This window comes from Sapajus apella, unplaced genomic scaffold (assembly GCF_009761245.1).
Source record: "Sapajus apella isolate SASKATOON/1434 unplaced genomic scaffold, GSC_monkey_1.0 scaffold6, whole genome shotgun sequence".
In the NCBI taxonomy this organism is placed as follows: domain Eukaryota; kingdom Metazoa; phylum Chordata; class Mammalia; order Primates; family Cebidae; genus Sapajus; species Sapajus apella.
In genome coordinates, this window is record NW_022436946.1 from 37,757,884 (window position 1) to 37,776,807 (window position 18,924).

At 40.5% G+C, this 18,924-nt stretch overlaps 1 long non-coding RNA gene across 1 annotated transcript; it reads left to right on the forward strand.

Moving 5' to 3' along the window:
- The first annotated feature begins 1,728 nt into the window (after nucleotides 1–1,728).
- LOC116549437 lies at nucleotides 1,729–18,233 on the forward strand. Its single transcript, XR_004267877.1, has 3 exons — nucleotides 1,729–1,946; nucleotides 9,803–9,804; nucleotides 18,222–18,233. It is a non-coding gene; the product is annotated as an uncharacterized LOC116549437 (long non-coding RNA).
- The last annotated feature ends 691 nt before the right edge of the window (nucleotides 18,234–18,924 follow it).

Sequence of the window (18,924 nt, forward strand, 5' to 3'; positions counted from 1 at the left end):
AGAGAGAGAGAGAGAGAGTGTGTGTGTGTGTGTGTGTGTGTGTGTGTATCCCTCTGCTTTCAACCCCCTCAGATTCAGATCTCCAGGAGAGAGAGTCTGGATTGGCCCAGACTAGTTCACTGTGATTGGCGTCGCAGCAAGACTGCATGCAGAACAGCCACAGTGCTCTGGCGAAGGGAGCAGGGGAACAGTGAAATCAACAGCTGTCCACTATCACGGGATTTTAGGCACAGTACTTCCCTTTTTTCTTTATTCATCTGTATTTTTAAATTCTGTGTTGGGCAAATAGTGCTTTTATAACAAGAAATTTTCTTTTTATATTTTAAAAAACCTCAGATGCATATAGTCATCAAGCTTCCTGAATGGGTGATTTCTCAACCTGTTGTCTTCTTTAACATCCACTGCTGCATCTTCCACAGGAAGCCCCATCCCCTAGCCCCACACAAACACGTACACCTATTTATGCACGTGAGTTATTTATTTTTATGTAGTTATATATTAATATAATGTAATACAATGAGTACGTAACACTCCAAAGAAGCCATCATACTCCATTTCAATAAAATGATGACAAATCAATTCTTGAATTCATTATCAGACTGAGTCCTTTACTTACATGATGTCACTTTAATGTAAAATACATGATTTGCCAAAGCAATATTTCCTTTCTCCAACACTAGATTCTGTCTTTTCTGAAAATAGATCCTTTCTCTTCCAATAACCTCAAGGCATTCCATTCATATCAAGTATTCCATATAAATTCTCTCACCATCTGTAAGAGCCAAATACAGGACAGGATATTATCTTTCTGCAGAGTTGAGGATGCTATAGACTGGTATTTTACTCAAAATTACACAGCTATCGGTAGCATCTAATCATCTCTCCATTTATTGAGCTGAAGGTATTAAGTGACCTATTATTTCTTAAAATTATACTTTTAAGTTCTAGGGTCCATATGCAGGATGTGCAGGTTTGTTACATAGGTATACACGTGCCATGGTGGTTTGCTGCACCCATCAACCCATCATCTACATTAGGTATTTCTCCTGATGCTATTCCTCCTTAGCTCTTCACCCCCAGCAGGCCCCTGTGTGTCATGTTCCCCTCCCTGTGTCCATGTGTTCTCATTGTTCAACTTCCACTTATGAGTGAGAACATGTGGTGTTCGGTTTTCTGTTTCTGTGTTGGTTTGCTGAGAATGATGGTTTCCAGCTTCATCCATGTCCCTGCAAAGGACATGAACTCATCCTTTTTATGACTGCATAGTATTCCATGGTATATATGTGCCACATTTCCTTATCCAGTCTATCATTGATGGGCATTTGGGTTGGTACCAAGGCTTTGCTATTGTGAACAGTGCTGCAATAAACACATGTGTGCATGTGTCTTCATAGTACAATGATTTATAATCCTCTGGGTATATACCCAGTAATGGGATTCCTGGGTCAAATGGTATTTCTATTTCTAGATCCTTGAGGAATCGCCACACTGTGTTTCACAATGGTTGAACTAATTTACACTGCCACCAACAGTGTAAGAGCATTCCTATTTCTCCACATCCTCTCCAGCATCTGTTGTTTCTTGACTTTTTAATGATGGCCGTTCTAAATGGCATGAGATGGTATCTCATTGTGGTTTTGATTTGCATTTCTCTAATGACCAGTAATGATGAGCTTCTTTTTACATGTTTGTTGGCCACATAAATGTCTTCTTTTGAGAAGTGTCTGTTCATATCCTTTGCCCACTTTTTGATGCAGTTGTCTGCTTTTTTCTTGTAAATTTGTTTAAATTCTTTGTAGATTATGTTTATTAACCCTTTGACAGATGGATAGATTGCAAAAATTTCCTATCATTTCTGTAGGTTGCCCATTCATTCTGATGATAGATTCTTTCGCTGTGCAGAAACTCTTTAGTTTAATTAGATCCCGTTTGTCAATTTTGGCTTTGTTGCCATTGCTTTTGGCGTTTAGAAGACCAAAACTATATTCATGAAGTCTTCATCCATGCCCATGTCCTGAATAGTATTGCCTAGGTTTTCTTCTAAGATTTTTATGATTTTAGGTCTTACATTTAAGTTTTTTATCTATCTTGAGTTAATTTTTGTATAAGGTGTAAGGAAGGGATCCAGTTTCAGCTTTCTGCATACAGCTAACCAGTTTTCCCAACACCATTTATTAAATAGGGAATCCTTTCCCCATTGCTTGTTTTTGTCAGGTTTGTCAAAGATCAGATGGCTGATCAGATGGCTGTGTGGTGTTATTTCTGAGGCCTCTGTTCTGTTCCATTGGTCTACATAGCTGTTTGGTACCAGTACCATGCTGTTTTGGTTACTGTAGCATGTAGTATAGTTTGAAGTATAGTTTGAAGTCAGGTGGCGTGATGTGTCCAGCTTTGTTCTTCCTGCTTAAGATTTTCTTGGCTATGTGGGCTCTTTTTTGGTTCCATATGAAATTTAAAGTAGTTTTTTTCCAATTCTGTGAAGAAAGTCAATAGTAGCTTGATGGGATAGCATTGAATCTATAAATTACTTTGGGCAGTATGGCCATTTTCACAATATTGATTCTTCCTATCCATAAGCATGGACTGTTTTTCCACTTGTTTGTGTCTTCTCTTATTTCCTTGAGCAGTGATTTGTAGTTTTCCTCGAAGATGTCCTTCACATCCCTTGTAAGTTGTATTCCTAGTTATTTTATTCTCTTCGTAGCAATTGTGAATGGGAGTTCACTCATGATTTCACTCTCTGTCTGTTATTGGTGTTTCAGAATGCTTGTAATTTTTGCACATTGATTTTGTATACTGAGACTTTGCTGAAGTTGCTTATCAGCTTAAGAAGATTTTGGGGTGAAATGATGGGGTTTCCTAAATATACAATTATGTCATCTGCAAACAGAGACAGTTTGACTTCCTTTTTTCCTTTCTCTTGCTTGATTGCTCTGGCCAGAACTTCCAATACTAAAGGTATCTTTCTCTTGCCTGATTGCTCTGGCCAGAACTTCCAATACTATGTTGAATAGGAGTGGTGAGAGAGGGCTTCCTTTTCTTGTGATGGTTTTCAAAGGGAATGCTTCCAGTATTTGCCCATTCAGTATGATATTGGCTGTGGGTTTGTCATAACTAGCTCTTATGATTTTGAGAAACTTTCCATCAATACCTAGTTTATTGACAGTTTTTAGCATGAAGGGCTGTTGAATTTTATTGGAGGCGTTTTCTGCATCTATTGAGATAATCATGTGGCCTTTGTCATTGATTCTGTTTACGTGATGGATTATGTTTCTTGATATGCGTATATTGAGCCAGACTTGCAGCCCAGGGATAAAGCCTACTTGATTGTGGTGAATAAGATTTTTGATGTGGTGCTGGATTCAGTTTGGCAAGTATTTTATTGAGGATTTTCACATCAATGTTCATCAGGGATATTGGCCTGAAAATTTCCTTTTTTTGTTGTGTCTCTGCCAGGTTTTGGTATCAGGATGATGCTGGCCTCATAAAATGAGTGAGAGAGGATTCCCTCTTTTTCCATTGTTTGGAATAGTTTCAAAAGGAATGGTACCAGCTGCTCTTTGAAACTCTAGTGGAATTCAGCTGTGAATCTGTCTGGTTCTGGACATTTTTTGATTGGTAATTACTGCCTCAATTTCAGAACTTGTTATTAGTCTATTCAGGGATTTGACTTCTTCCTGGTTTAGTCTTGGGAGGATGTATGCGTCCAGGAATTTATCCATTTCTTCTAGATTTTCTAGTTTATTTGCATACAGGTGATTAAAATATTCTCTGATGGTAGTTTGTATTTCTCAGGGATCGATAGTGATAACCCCTTCATCATTTTTATTGTGTCTATTTGATTCATCTTTTCCTTTTTATTAGTCTGGCTAGTGGTCTATCTATTTTGCTGGTCTATTCAAAAAATCATCTCCTGGATTCATTGATTGTTTTTGAAGGGGTTTTTGTGTCTATCTTCTTCAGTTCTGCTCTGATTTTAGTTATTTCTTGTCTTCTGCTAGCTTTTAAATTTGTTTGCTCTTGCTTGTGTATTTCTTTTAATTGTGATATTAGGGTGTCAATTTTAGATCTTTCCTGCTTTCTCTTATGGGCATTTAGTGCTATAAATTTCCCTCTACACACTGCTTTAAATGTGTCCCAGAGATTCCGGTTCATCACGTCTTTGTTCTCATTGGTTTCAAAGAACATCTTTATTTCTGCCTTAATTTGATTATTTACCCAGTAGTCATTTAGGAGCAGGTTGTTCAGTTTCTATGTAGTTGAGCAGTTTTGAGGTAGTTTCTTGATCCTGAGTTCTAATTTGATTGCACTGTGGTCTGAGAGACTGTTATCATTTCCATTCTTTTTTATTTGCTGAGGAGTGTTTATCTTCCAATTATGTGACCAATTTTAGAATAAGTGTGATGTGGTGCTGAGAAGAATGTATATTATGTTGATTTGGGGTGGAGAGTTCTGTACATGTCTACTAGGTCCACTTGGTTCAGAGCTGAGTTCAAGTCCTGGATATCCTTGTTAATTTTCTCTCTTGTTGATCTGTCTAACATTGACAATGGGGTGTTGAAGTCTCCCACTATTATTGTATGGGAGTCTAAGTCTCTTTGTGGGTCTCTAAGAACTTGTTTCATGGATCTGGGTGCTTCCGTATTGGCTGCATATATATTTAGGATAGTTAGCCCTTCTTGTTGTGTTATTTATCCCTTTACCATTAAGTAATACCCTTCTTTGTCTCTTTTGATCTTTGTTGGTTTAAGGTTTGTTTTATCAGAGAGTAGGATTGCAACCCCTGCTTTTTTTTCTTTTTTCTTTCTGTTGCTTGGTAAATCTTTCTTCATCCCTTTATTTTGAGCCTATATGTGTCTTTGCATGTGAGATGGGTCTCCTGAATACAGCACACTGATGGGTCTTGACTCTATCCAGTTTGCCAGTCTGTGTCTTTTAATTGGTGCATTTAGCCCATTTATGTTTAATGTTAATATTGTTATATGTGAATTTTATCCTGTCATTATGATGCTAGTTGATTATTTTCCCCATTGGTTGATGCAGTTTCTTCATAATGTTGTTAGTCTTTACAATTTGGTATGTTTTTGCAGTGGCTGGTACCAGTCATTTATTTCCATGTTTAGTGCTTCCTTCAGGAGCTCCTGTAAGGCAGGCCTGGTGCTGACATAATGTCCCAGCATTTGCTTGTCTATGAAGGATTTTATTCCTTCTTTGCTTATGAAGCTTAGTTTGGCTGTATATAAAATTCTGGGTTGAAAATTCTTTTCTTTAAGAATGTTGAATATTGGCCTCCACTCTCTTCTGGCTTGTAGGGTTTCTGCCAAGAGATCTGCTGTTAGTCTGGTGGGCTTCCCTTTGTGGGGAAGACCTTTCTCTCTGGCTGCCCTTAACATATTTTCCTTCATTTCAACCTGGTCAATCTGACGATTATGTGTCTTGGGGTTGTTCTTCTCAAGGAGTATCTTTGCAGTGTTCTCTGTATTTCCGGAATTTGAAGGCCATCCTGTCTTGCTAGGTTGGGGAAGTTTCCCTGGATAATAACCTGGAGAGTGTTTTCCAACTTGGTTCCACTCACTCCTTCACTTTTGGGTACACCAATCAAAAGTAGATTTGATCTTTTCACATAGTCCTATAGTCCATGGAGCCTTTGTTCATTTCTTTTCACTCTTTAATCTTGCCTTCTCACTCTATTTCGTTAAGTTGATCTTCAATCTCAGATATTCTTTTTTCTGCTTGATCGATTCAGCTATTGATAGTTATGAATGCTTGATAGTTATGTATATTGATAGTTGTTCCAGAGGGGCACCTGCCAAATGCCAGCCAGAGCTCTCCTGTATAAAGCATCTGTTGGCCCCTGCTAGGAAGTATCTACCAATCAGAAGGCACAAGGGTCAGGGACCCACTAGAGGAGGCACTCTGTCCCTTAGCAGAGCTCCAATGCTGTGCTAGGAGATCTGCTGCTCTCTTCAGAGCTGTCAGGCAGGGACATTTAAATCTGCTGAAGCCACACCCACAGCCACCCCTTCCTCCAGGTGCTCTGTCCCAGGGAGATTGGAGTTTTATCTTTTAGTCCCTGTCTGGAGCTGCTGCCTTTTTTTCAGAAATGCCTTTCCCAGAGAGGAGGAATCTAGAGAGGCAGTGTGCCCACAGCAGCCTCGCTGAGCTGTGGTGAACTTCACCCAGTTCGATCTTCTGGGCAGCTTGTTTACACTGTGAGGGGAAAACCACCTACTCAAACCTTAGCAATGGCAGAGGCCCCTCCCCCCACCAAGCTCAAGCATCCCAGGTCGACCTCAGACTGCTATGCTGACAGCAAGAATTTCAAGCCAGTGAATCTTAGCTTGCTGGGCTCTGTGGCAGCGGGACCTGCCAAGCCAGACCTCTTGGCTCCTTGGCTTCAGCCCTCTTTCCAGGGGAGTGAATGGTTCTGTCTCACTGGCATTTTAGGTGCTACTGGGGCATGAAAAAAAAAAAAAAAAAAAAAAAAAAACTCCTGCAGCTAGCTCAATGTCTGCCCAAATAGCCACCCAGCTTTGTGTTTGAAACCCAGGGCCTTGGTGGCATAGGCACCAGAGGGAAGCTCCTGGTCTGCCGGTTGCAAAGACCATGGTAAAAGCATAGTTTCTGGGTATGAGTGCACCATTCTTCACACAATCCCTCATGGCTTTCCTTGGCTAGGAGAGGGAAATCCCCTGGCCCCTTTTATTTCCCGGGTAAGGGGACACCCCATTCTGCTTTGCCTTGCCCTCTGTGGGCTGCACCCACCTTTCAACCAGTACCAATGAAATGAACTGAGTACCTCAGTTGGAAATGAGGTCACCTGCCTTCTGCATTGATCTTGCTGGGAGCTACAGACCGAAGCTGCTCTTATTCAGCCATCTTTCCAGCAAAAATCCACTATTTTTTTTTTTTTTTTTTAACAGACCTATTTTGTGGTCCTACCTTGTGTCAGGCATTCATGTAAGAAATCAAAGACTGATTTCTTTGTGCACATCCATAGTGTGTGTGCCCAGGCTGTACTAAGCACTGGAACAAGACAGTTCAGTCCCAGTCCTCAAGAGGCAGAAGCCCTGTCTGCCCTCAGGAGCTTAAATTGGTAGTCAAAGAGCAGAGTATTTGCAAGCAAGGCATTTGGTTTAAGAAATGGAAGTGAAAATTATGTTTGAGAAATTTGGGTGTGTGTGAAAATGATGAAATGAGAACAAGAATACGACAAATACATGTAGTTCAAAGGAACTCTTGAAAGAAGGTGAAAGTAACATGTTGTATGTAAGGAAATGAGAATGTAAATCACAAGCAGATATAATCATCTCAAAATATTGCCTAAGCCTAGATAACACTAAGAACACACACACATACACCCTCATATGAGTAAGTGTCTTTTTTACCCTGGAATGTACTACCCCTTGTTAGGGGAGACACTCCTGATCCACTATCAGTGACTACATTTTCAATTACCTTCCCATAGTGATGGGTTTGCACAGTCCCAGGTACACTTTTCAGGCCACCATATAACCAATCTCAACTTGTAAAGGCTGATAAAATGTAAAATGGTGCAGCTACTGTGGAAAACAGGATGGTAGTTCCTCAAAAAAAATTACACATAGAATTACCACAGGATCCAGCAATTCCACTTCAGGATATGTGTCAAAAGAATTGGATGCAGGGACTTGAACATTCATAGCAGCATTATTCACAACAGCCAAAAGGTGGAAACAAGCCAAATGTCCATCAACAGAGGAATGGATAAACAAAGTGTGGTATATCCATATAATGGAATATTATTCAGCTTTAACAAGGAGTAAAATTGTGATACATGCTATAACATGGATGAACCTCCAACATATTATGCTAGGTGAAATAAACCAATTGCAAAAGTACAAATACAGTATGATTCCACTTACATGAGGTACAATATGAGGTACTTACAGGAATCAAATTGATAGAGAGGCAAAGTAGAGTGGTGATTACCCAGATCTAGGGGAGGAGGTGATGGGCAGTAATTGTTTAGTTATTTTCATTCGGGTGATGAAAATGTCCTAGAGATGGTTAGTGGTGACAGCTGCACAACAATGTGAAGGTGCCTAATGCTCCTGAATTGTACACTTGAAAATAGTTAAAATGGTAAATTTTATATTATGTATATTTTACTACAATAAAAACATTTTTTAAAAAGAAAGACTAATAATGAGATCACAGGGGAGGCTGGCACACCAGAAAGAAGAACCACTGTGACCTCTAATCACAGAATCCCAGGGTTAACCAACTCTAATAGCGTGCTTCCCAGACACTGTGAGTACTTTACAACCATCTCAATACAATCTACTTTACTGTAGACTCGATATTTGTTTTCAAATCAACTTACTTTTTAAAACTAATTTCTATTTTGCCTTTGTCCTAAGCAAAGTTATACAATAGATGAAATCATGGGTCTTGTGCACCATTATACTTTTTTTCTAACACACACTAATAACATCTTACTTAAAATAACAGATATTGAGCAGCATATAACCTAAAATTATGTTTCATGTCACACTTTGGAAAACACCACATTTCAATAACAATATTGTTTCATTTTATACTAGTTGTTACACAAATGACTACTAGTTTCTAAATCAAATGATAGAAAAAGAATGGGTTTGAAAATCATAAGAGGTAGATTTTAGAGCTGTGCATCCATCAGGGTTCTAACAGGGAACCAATGGCACACCCAAATTAGACAAATTCAAGAAGAGTTTATTTACAAAGGGACTATTAACAAAGATGTGAGTGGGTATGGGTAGGGTGACCATCAGTCCCAGTTGCACAGGACAGGGTGGTACACCTATTATCTTGGTGTAATAATTAATAACACTGCCTTAATTCTGAAGGGTGCCCCAGGCTGGATGATAAGTTACATCATTTCTCTGAAGACAGAGGAATCAGAAGGGATCATGCAATAATCCAGGGTGAGTAACAGTGAAGCAGTCACCAGCTCTAGACCCAAAGGGATGGGGAAGGGAGCAGTTACTAGAACCTAGGAGGAGAGTCTGTCTAGTGGGCCCCATAGAGGAACTGTGAAGGGATACAGTCAATTTGAGGCAACATTGCAGGGAGAGAGCCACGGAAATGAAAAGTTAAACTCATCCGGCTCTTTCTTCTCATCTCTTGCCAGAGGTCCCTTTGGGCAAGCCACGGAGTGAGGGTGTCTATTGCTACAGGCTTGAGGGATCAGTTTCCTGGGCTGAGAGCAGGGTGGAGGGTAGACAGTGAATCCGGAGGGCCACTAGTTTATGTTCTTTGACCAAGTCCTTCAATCTCTTTGAACACCAGTTTCCTTACCGTTCACATGAAGGCCTCATTCTGGTCATCTCTAAGGATCTCTCAGTTTCGACACTGTATGAAAAAGAAATATTTAAAGGAATATTGATTAGCCTAACAAGAATTTGGGGAGATTTCCTTCTATCACCACCTCAGAAGCATTCATTCCCCCTACCTGAGGCATGTTTAATGTTAACAGGAGTCCTGTTGACCTGACGAATGAGAAGAGTGTCCATTAAATGACAAAAATGCCTGAAGCTCTAGGAATGTTAACCTTCGTGTGCACCTCGGGAAGGTCAGTCCTCTCTTGTTTAGGCAGCCAATAAGCAGAGATAGACACAAACATAATAATATCTCCCCTTTAAATGTAAGTGCTATTGTTAATACAGCTGAGGAGAAAGGAGATGAAAGGAAAAGAGGAAGATGATCATTACCACTATTGAAAGTGACTTCCACCACTTCCTCTAAGGATGCTACCCACGTCATAATTACTACTGAGAAGAAGTGTAAGACACTGGCTGGCTGCCTGAGTCAGAGGCTTATCAAAGGGACGCATGTCTACATCAGGGAGCCTGCATCCATGGGAAGCCCAGGACTCTGATGGGCCTTCTATCTGGAACAACACAGTTCATTCAGCAATGCTGGGTGCTTACTGAGAACTAGCATGCACGTTAACTGCAGAGTACAAGAATTCACCAATGTAAAGGGAGAGAAGGGTTTTCTCCCCCAAGAACATGAATAATACGTCAGGCTCATTTTATCCAGAAATCCAATATACTTGCAGAGTTACAGAGTTTGACTTCTTAACCTGCACAGATGGGAGAGGTGACATGGTGAGGAGGTGAAGCAGTGAACACAGAAGCTAGACTGCCTGGGTTCGTTCAAACCCTGACTCTGACCTCACTAGCCGTGTGACCTTGACTTTCCTGCAATTTAGCTCCTCATCAATAAAATGAGGACTGGTACCTTCTCCTAGGACTGTTATGGGGATTAAAGTATTTAATAAGAAGCTAATAAACTTAATGAAAGCAGAACAGTACTATATGTGTTTAATAAAATAAATGTTTCAATGGAAGGGCAAAGAATTGAACCCAGAAATCCTCAAACTTAAACATAAGGTGGATACCACAGTTGCCTAAATAAAATGGAAAAGATAAAGGTAATTTCTACTGGATTTGAGCAAGTTCCTAAGTAAATTTGAAAAGAAATTTCCTATTACATTTGCTTCTTTTTTCTGTGTTTTTACAGATGTTAAGAAGTATATGCCCTATGATTTTCATCTATTACAGTTGTCATACATTTATATTTATGTGTGTATAAATAGACACACACATATGGGCTCAAATTCTCCTAGTGCATAACCTACTCTCTGAGGCATGTCATACACTCATAGGGAAAATGGTACTGAATCCAAAGACAGATTAGAATTTTGGTTCTATGCCTTTTTTGAGAGACCTTAGATAAATCTAGCCTTAGGATATGTTTCACCATATGAGATGATCTTTCAGATTCTTGTGGGGATCAAATGAGGTAATACAAGTAAGCACTTAGAACAGTGACTCATTTTTAAACAAACAAAAATAAGCTAAAATGATGGTGTGAGACTTTGAAGACAAAAGGCACTGTGGCTTCCCTTGTACTGTTTCTCTGGATCACTCTGGGGAAAGCCAGCTGCATCTTGTGAGGCCACCTGCAACACACGATGGAGAATTCCACATGGCAGGGATCCAAGGCCTCCTGCCAGCTGTCAGCAAGGAACTGAGGCCTCCAGCCAAGAGCCAAGTGAGTGCGCCATCTTAGGAGCAGATCCTCCAGCCCCAGTCGAACCTTCAGACAACCATAATCCTGGCCAACATCCTGACTGCAACCTCCTGAGAGATCTTGAGCCAGAACCACCCAGCTAAACAGCTTCTGGATTTCTGCTCTATGGAAACAGTATGAGACAACATTCATTGTTGTTTTAAGTTGCTAAATTTGAGGGTAATTTATTACATAGCAATAGATAACTAATATAATAGGGGTTGAGTTCCTGGTCTACCTAAACTGGGACTCAGAATAATAACAAGATGAACATATAAATTTGAGAGTAAGATTATATAGAATAAGATGCTAAACTGAGCACTACAGGAAACAAGGCTGAGTGCAATGAGGTGATAAATCTTTTTTTTTTTGAGACAGAGTCTCATGCTGTCACCCAGATTGGAGTGCAGTGACACGATTTGGGCTCACTGCAACCTCTGCCTCCTGAGTTCAAGCAATTCTCCTGCCTCGGCCTCCAGAGTAGCTGGGACTATAGGTGCACACTACCACACCCAGCTAATTTTTGTATTATTAGTAGAGACAGGGTTTCACCATACTGGACAGGCTGGCCTTGAACTCCTGACCTTGTAATCCACTGCCTCGGCCTCCCAAAGTGCTGGGATTACAGGAATGAGCCACTGCACCCGGCCTGTGATAATTCTAAGGTATACAAAATGAGCTGGGGAAAGAAGACATCAATTTGCCAAAAAGAAGGTAGGGTTGGAACTTAGTGTTTTATTCAACTATGCAGCAAATAAATGGGGCAGCAACTGTGTGCTGCACGCTGAGCTAGAATTACAACATGAGCGATAAGTGCTCTCTGATAGTACCCTACAGTTTTTGGAAATTAGGGAAAGCTTCCCAGATGAAAGAGGATCTAACAGAAACAGAAGATTGGGGTTGCATTTGCCAAGCACAGAGGAGGAGGTGAAGTACAATGATCTAAGCCAAGGAAACAGCACATGCAAAGGCAGGATGGTGAGAAAGTACAGCACATGTCTGGAGGTTTGGACTGAGAGTTCAGGGTCGGAAGACACGAGGAAGGAGAGGCTGGATCCTGTAAATCTTGTAAGCCCTTAAATGAGTCTGCACTACATCAGAAGCAAGGGAGCACTACAAAAGGGTTTGTTTTTTGTTTTGGTTCATCGTTTCTTTTGAGGCAGAGTCTCCCTCTGTCACCCAGACTGAAGTGCAGTGACACCATCACATTAACAGATCCATCAAAGTTTTAAAAGTGTATCTGTCTTTATCACATTTCCTTTCATCTTTTTTAGTCTTTTCCTATTTTCCATAGTAGATACTCGATTTTTTCCTCCCTCACCGCACAGTTCACTACAGCTTTGACTTCCTGGGCTCAAGTGATCCTCCCACCTAGCCTCCCTAGTAACTGGGACTGCAAGTGCACACCACTATACCTGGCTAGTTCATTTCTTAGTAGAGACAGGGTCTCGCTGTGTATGCCAGGTTGATCTGGAAGTCCTAGCGCCAAGCAATCCTCCCGTCTTGGGCTCCCAAAGTGCTGGAATTACAGGTGTGAGCCACTGCACTTGGCCCCAAAGCGTTTTAAAGTCAAGTTTTGATAGAATAAGGGTTGAGTGCAACACCATTCAAATGTACAGTGCCACCCAGTTTACAAGTCCCTCAAAGGTATTCTATCTCCTTAATGCTTACCCCAGGTATGTATTATTTTAACTCCAATGCAAGGAACAAGCAACTGAGACTCAAGAGTTTCAGTGCCTCACACATTAGTTGTAAAAGGTAGAGCTGGGGCTTAAAAGAAAAGAACAAAGAAGCAATTAAGGAAAGGTAGGTAGCTAGGGAACCAGACTGGCAGGCCGGCACGAAGGACAGTATTACATTTTAGAAGCCAACTTCAACTGTCTATTACTGTAATAGGACTTTCCTTAAAAAGCATATTTCTATAGTGGTGTGAATGTATGTGAATTTGTGTAAGACCCACTGTAACTACAGAGAACTAGAAAGGATTCCGACAGGTTCCTACTGCTTTCTTTATCATAGCATGTGTCCTGAGAGGTGTCTCAGTGTCCCTGATCTAAAGTAATATAATGATGATGCACACGTGTTGGATACAACTCAGACTTCATCTGTGCCCTTCATAATATGTCATTCCACTGCAGGTGAGACTAGCAATGCCTCCCAGTGACACAGCCCTCCTGCCCAGCTGACCCTGCCTGCCTCCAGTCTGTTACCCCCTAGAGTGAGTTCCTGTCTTGCTGTGGAAAGAAAATAAAAGCAGAAGCATGCCTGCTAAGCAAAAGGATGGTTTAAAAACACTTAACTGAGAAAAATAAAAAGTCCTTAGCTGCAATCCTGAGAACACTGTTGATCATTTTCTCTGAGGCCCTTCATTTGTATAATTTGTCCAAGTATAAATTTTCAATTACTTGAAAGAATTTCAACCGAGAGTCTTACAAAACGGCAACACAAAATTCATTAGTCCCTAAAACGTCGTAATGAGTAGCAGACTGCTCTGATGCCAAATCAAATGTCTGGATATGTCTGAGGTTTGTTTTAAAGCATACCATTCCTCATTTTGCTGTAATACTTTAGTGGTGAGAGGGAAGAAAATGAGTATCTACCATAGAAAATAGGAAAAGGCTAAAAAAGATGAAAGAGAATAGGATAAAGACAGATATACTTTTAAAACTTTGATGGATCCGTTAACATGTAGGCTAAAGAAAACTGCAAATAAAAAAATGAGTTCATTTATAATGGAGGAATCCCTTTGATAATATCCGAACCCTCTAATCAGTCTCAGTCTCAGAATCACTAAAAATGGCCAACCAGACTTTATATGCACAGCACCACCAAGGAGTTATAAAATTGAACTAGGATCTGATCAAGCCTCTACACCTACCTGCCCATTTACAAGAAATACAGAGGGCAGAGGTACAAGATAAACAACACAATAGAGAAGCAATTAGCTAAATTCAGAGTATGGTACATTCTCCGGGACAAATGACCTATTTTCTCCCACAAATCAATGGCATGAGAAGAAGAAAAGAAGGAGCAGTGAAATGATAGAGACAGAAGAGAGATAACCAAATATGACGTATGGACCTTGTTTACATCCTAATCCAACAGAACCAACTATAAAAAGGACATCTTTAAGACAATCAGAAAATTTGAATATAGCATGGGTAACAAATACTAGTAAGGAGTGGTAGTTAATTTTGTTGGGTGCGAGAATGGCATAGTGGTTGTGTATTTTAAAAACATCCCTGGTGGCTGGCAAGATGGCCAAATAAGAACAGCTCCAGTCTGCAGCTCCCAGGGAGATCAACACAGAATGTGGATGATTTCTGCATTTCTAACTGACATGTATGGCTCATCTCATTGGGACTGATTAGACAGTGGGTGCAGCCCACAGAGGGTGAGCCAAAACAGGGTGGGTTGATGCCTCACCTGGGAAGCACAAGGGGTCAAGGAACTCCGTCCCCTAGCCAAGGGAAGCACTGAGGGATTGTGCCATGAGGAACTGTGCATTCCAGCCCAGATACAATGCTTTTCCCACAGTCTTTGCAACCCACAAACCAGGAGATTCCCTGAAGTGCTTACACCGCCAGGGCCCTGGGTTGCAAGCACAAAACTGGGCAGCCCTTTGGGCAGACACCAAGTTAGCTACAGGAGTTTTTTTCGTACCTCAGTGGCATCTGGAATGCCAGAAAGACAGAACCATTCACTCCCCTGGAAAGGGGGCTGAAACCAGGGAGCCAAGTGGTCTAGCTCACCAGATCCCACCCCCATGGAGCTTGAAATTCTCATTGCCAGCACAGCAGTCTGAAGTCACCTGGAATGCTCAAGCATGGTAGAGGAAGGGGCAGCCACCATTGCTGAGGCTTGAGTGGGTGGTTTTCCCCTCACAGTGTAAACAAAGCTGCTTAGAAGTTTGAACTGGGCGGAGTCCACCACAGCTCAGCAAAGCAGCTGTCGCCAAACTACCTCTCTAGATTCCTCCCCTCTGGGCAGGGCATCTCAAAAAAAGGCAGCAGTCCCAGACAGGGGTTTATAGATAAAACTCCAATCTCCCTGGAACAGAGCACCTGGGGGAAGGGGCAGCTCTGTGTGCAACTTCAGCAGACTTAAACATTCCTACCTGCCAGCTCTGAAGACAGCAGCGCATTTCCCAGCACAATGCTTGAGCTCTGCCAAAGGACATACTGCCTCCTCAAGTGGATCCCTGACACCCATGCCTCCTGATTGGGAGACACCTCCCAGCAGGGGCCAACAGACATGTCATACCCGAGAGCTGTGGCCAGCATTTGGCAGGTGCCCCTCTGGGACAAATCTTCCAGAGGAAGAAACAGGCAGCAATCTTTGTTGTTCTGTAGACTCCACTGGTTATACCCAGCAAAGAGGGTCTAGAGTTGACCTCCAGCAAACTCCAGCAGACCTGCAGCAGAGGGGCCTATGAGAAGGAAAACTAACAAACAGAAAGTAATATTATCAACATCAACAAAAAGGACATCCACTCAGAGGCCCAATCTGAAAGTCACCAACATCAAAGACCAAAGGTAGACAAATCCATGAAGATGGGGAGAAACCTGCACAAAAAGGCTGAAAATTCCAAAAACCAGAATGTCTCTTCTCCTCCAAAGGATCACAACTCCTCACCAGCAAGAGAACAAAACTGGATGGAGACTGAGTTTGATGAATTGACAAAAGTAGGCTTCAGAAAGTGGGCAATAACAAACTCCTCTGAGCTAAAGGTGCATGTTCTAAACCAAAGCAAGAAAGCTAGGAACCTCGAAAAAAGGTTAGACAAATTGCTAACTAGAGTAATCAGTTTAGAGAAGAACATAAATGACCTGATGGAGCTGAAAAACACAGCACGAGAATTCTGTGAAGCATACACAAATGTTAATAGCCAAATTGATAAAGCAGAAGAAAGAATATCAGAGACTGAAGATCAACTTAATGAAATAAAGCATGAAAACAAGATTAGAGGAAAAAGGATGAAAAGGAATGAACAAAGCCTCCAAGAAATATGAGACTGGGTGAAAAGACCAAACCTATATTTGATTGGTGTACCTGAAAGTGACAGGGAGAATGGACCCAAGTTGGAAAACACACTTCAGGATATTATCCAGGAGAACTTCCCCAACCTAGCAAGAGAGATCAAACTTTAAATTAAGGAAATATAGAGAACACTGCAAAGATATTCCTCAAGAAGAGCAACCCCAAGACACACAACTGTCAGATTCACCAAGATGAAAATGAAGGAAAAATTGTTAAGGCAGCCAGAAAGAAAGTTCAGCTTACCCACAAAGGGAAGCCCATCATAATCACAGCAGATCTCTCTGCAGAAGCCCTATGAGCCAGAAGAGAGTGGAGGCCAACATTCAACATTCTTAAAGAAAAGAATTTTCAACCCAGAATTTTATATACAGCCAAACTAAGCTTCATAAGCAAAGAAGAGATAAAATCCTTTATAGACAAGCAAATGCTGAGACATTATGTGAGCACCAGGCCTGCCTTACAGGAGCTCCTGAAGGAAGCACTAAACATGGAAATGAATGACTGATACCAGCCACTGCAAAAACATACCAAATTGTAAAAACTACCAACATTATGAAGAAACTGCATCAACTAATGGGGAAAATAATCAACTAGCATCATAATGACAGGATAAAATTCACATACAACAATATTAACATTAAACATAAATGGGCTAAATCCCCCAATTGAAAGACACAGACTGGTAAATTGGATAGAGTCAAAACCCATCAATGTGCTGTATTCAGGAGACCCATCTCACATGCAAAGACACATATAGGCTCAAAATAAAGGGATGAAGAAAGATTTACCAAGCAATGGAAAAAAAAAAAAGCAGGGGTTGCAACCCTAGTCTCTGATAAAACAGACTTTAAACCAACAAACATCAAAAGAGACAAAGAAGGGCATTAGGTAATGGTAAAGGAATAAATAACACAAGAAGGGCTAAGTATCCTAAATATATATGCATCCAATACAGAAGCACCCAGATCCATAAAGCAAGTTCTTAGAGACCCACAAAGAGACTTAGACTCCCATACAATAATAGTGGGAAACTTTAACACCCAACTGTGAATATTAGACAGAAAATTAATGAAGATATTCAGGACATGAACTCAGATCTGGACCATGCAGGCCTAATAGACATCTACAGAACTCTCCACCTCAAATCAACATAATATATATTCTTCTCAGCACCACATTGCACTTATTCTAAAATTGACCAAATAATTGGTAGAAAACACTTCTCAGCAAAAGCAAAAGAATGGAAATCATAACTAACAGTCTCACATATACACCATGGAATACTATACAGCCACAAAAAAGGATGAGTTCATGCTTAAAATTTTTGAAATGTTTTTAAGACATTAAAAAAGTATAGTCTTACCATTTTTCATACAGTTTTCCATTATGGCTAATTAACAAGTTTATTGATTATTTTATTCAAATTCCCTAAATTCTCTTTTTAAAAATCTAACTTGATCTGTAAAGATCTTTTTAAAATATTGTGATTATGGTAAAACACACGTAAAATTTACCATCTTAACCATTTCTAAGTGTACAGTTCAGTGGCATTAAGTACATTCACATAAGTGGATCCATCACAGAACTCTTCATCTTGCAAAACTAGAACTCTATCCCTATTAAATTATTATCGCTCTCTTCCTCTCTCTTCAGTCTCTGGCAACCAACATTCATTCCGCTATCTCTAGGAATTTGACTATTCCAGGTACAAGCATACCTCAGAGATATTGTAGGTTCAGCTTCAGACCATCACAATGAAGCAAATATGTAATAAAGTGAGTCACACAAATTTTTTGCTTTCCCAGGGCATATAAAAGTTAGGTTTACACTATACTGTAAGTGTTCAATAGCACTGTCTAAAAAATGCACATACTTAAACGTTAAAATAATTTATTGCTAAAAAATGATGACACAGAAACACAAAGCACATACTGTTGGAAAGATGGCGCCCACAGACTTGCTCAATGCAGGGTTGCCACAAAGTTTCAATTCGTTTTTTTTAAAAAAGGCAGTACTGTGCAATAAAGTGAAGCCCAATAAAGCATGGTATGCCTGAACTTCATATAAGTGAAATCATGGAGTATATTGTGCCTTTGTGACTGGTTTCCTTCGTTTAGAACCAGTTTGATCCATGTCATAGCATGTGTCAGAATTTCCTTCCTTGCTAAGACTGAATAATATTCCATTGTATCTGTAGGCCACATTTTAAATTAGTTCAACCATTGGGAAACACAGTGTGGCGATTCCTCAAGGATCTAGAAATAGAAATAAAATTTGACCCAGGAATCCCATTACTGGGTATATACCCAGAGGATTATAAATCATTATACTATAAAGACACATGCACACATGTGTTTATTGCAGCACTGTTCACAATAGCAAAGCTTTGGTACCAACCCAAATGCCCATCAGTGATAGACTGGATAAGGAAATGTGGCACATATATACCATGGAATACTATGCAGCCATAAAAAGGATGAGTTCGTGTCCTTTGCAGGGACATGGATGAAGCTGGAAACCATCATTCTCAGCAAACTAACACAGGAACAGAAAACTGAACACTGCATGTTCTCACTCGTAAGTGGGAGTTAAACAACGAAAATACATGGACACAGGGAAGGGAGCATCACACACTGAGGCCTGTTGTGGGGGGCACTAGGGGAGGGATAGCATCAGGAGAAATACCTAATGTAGTTGATGGGTTGATGGGTGCAGCAAACCACCATGAAACGTGTATACCTATGTAACAAACCTGCACATTCTGCACATTTATCCCAGAACTTA